Source organism: Gavialis gangeticus, unplaced genomic scaffold (assembly GCF_001723915.1).
Source record: "Gavialis gangeticus isolate Ggan-Ray unplaced genomic scaffold, GavGan_comp1, whole genome shotgun sequence".
NCBI classification, from domain to species: Eukaryota; Metazoa; Chordata; order Crocodylia; family Gavialidae; genus Gavialis; species Gavialis gangeticus.
In genome coordinates this window covers 103,371,451-103,373,201 of record NW_017729031.1, presented here as the reverse complement: position 1 = coordinate 103,373,201, position 1,751 = coordinate 103,371,451, and the positions used below count along the sequence as shown (strand labels likewise).

Sequence of the window (1,751 nt, the reverse complement as noted above, 5' to 3'; positions counted from 1 at the left end):
CCCCTGTGGTGAGGGAGGGGGCAGGGGCAGGTGCTGCTGAGCTGGGGTGGGGTGCAGGATGGAACCATCCCTGCTGGGGGGGTGGCTCCCACGACTGCTTCCACCCTGGGAGGGCTTGGGGGGGTGGGGCATGTGCCCCTGGACCTGTGTGGGGTAGGTGGGCTGCAGCTGTGAGCTGAAACCAGGGCTGTGCTGGGCTGTTCTTGGTGGGGACTGGGCTTGAGAAGGGGGCTACAAATGGGGCTGCAGCTACCTCCAAATTTTACCATAGCCCCACTCTCAGTACTGCTGTGTGCCCGGTGCAGCCTTGGCTCAACACCCCGCCCCATGCACTGGGACAGATGGGGCTATGCCAGGCATGTGGTGGCAGCGGCATTGGGAGCAGGGCTACAGTGAAATTTGGGGTGGGTGCAGCCACCTTTGTAGCCCCGGCCCTGAGCCCATCACAGCCCCAGTTCCAGCCTGCAGCTGCAGCCCACCCGTCCTGCCCCACCTCACACAGATCCGGGGGCACAAGCAAAGGTGGGAACCGCCCCCCGATGAGGTGCGGCTCTGTCCAATGCCCCACCCCAGCTAGCAGCACCTGCCGCTGCCCCTGCTCCTGCCCCCTCCCTCGCTGTGGGGGGGTGTTGATCTACCCCCGCATGCCCCTCCCATTCCTCTTCCACCACAGTGGACTTATCAGCTGCATGCAGCTCTCCACACGCTGCAGGGCTGTGCTCCTTGCTGCCTGCATGATGCATCGTGGCTGCATGCATACACGGGCATTTATCAGCCAAATTATTGGCTGCATCAGGCCAATTTCCAGTCAGCCAATTTTCTTTATATTGGTACCTATCCAATGTTGGACCGATGTATCGGTTCACGTCTACTTTTAATATAGCTTGTATGGACAACAACTGGTGAAGGAGGGAGATATTTTGATTCCTTTTGCATGACTATGAATTATTACTTACTCTTTTTATATTTTATGTAAAATATATAGAAGATTGCACTGAAATGTCCCCAGAACTTTTGAAACAATTACAGGTTCAGATTCACTTCCAGAATTGGTAAAATTAAAACAAGTATATTAAAATAAATGTGGGTATAACAATGCAGAGAGTCAAAGAAAAGGTCTTAGATTTTTTTTCACTTTTTAGGTAGTAACTGTAGATTTATTCTTGCTTCCAGACTACCAAAATTTTATTGGCTGGTATTTAAATATGCAGTATTTGCTTTATATATTATAGACGATAATAAAAGAGCAGGCAGTCTTATCTATAAAATGAGCAACTTAACATTAGAAACACAGTACTATCTAGATCTCTGTCCGAGTAGTGTGTCCTTAATATAATTAAACAATAAAATGCAGGTCTAATGTCTAGGTTTCACAGCTTCTGTAGTTCACATTTCATAATTTAAATTTCACTACATTTTCGTTACTTTATTGGTGTGTGGAGCAGGAAAGGGGAGAAACATGATACTGGTAAATTTCCAGAGTCAAATCCAGAATTTTCTAAACCTTGTGATGTGCTCTGTGTACTTTAAGGCTAGGTACAGACATTTGGGGAGGTTAGGGGGAAGTTAGATCACATGAAACATAGCCGCCTAATCTCGCTTAGTGTGCACAGATTCAGAACTTACGCTTAGATTCCTAGTCAGGTCAATCTAAGTGTGAACTGTACAGAAGTTCAGCAAGGCTTGCTCAGTCTAAAAATAACTGACTCTATCTAAGTTTCATAGTTTCATAGTTTCTAGGGTCGGAAGGG

The 1,751-nt window shown here is 47.9% G+C and overlaps 1 protein-coding gene across 1 annotated transcript in view; it reads left to right on the top strand.

Annotated features, from left to right (window-relative positions):
- PARD3B (par-3 family cell polarity regulator beta) overlaps window positions 1–1,751 on the top strand; it is a 999,825-nt gene that overhangs the window by 169,059 nt on the left and 829,015 nt on the right. The gene's annotated exons all lie outside the window — the stretch shown is intronic.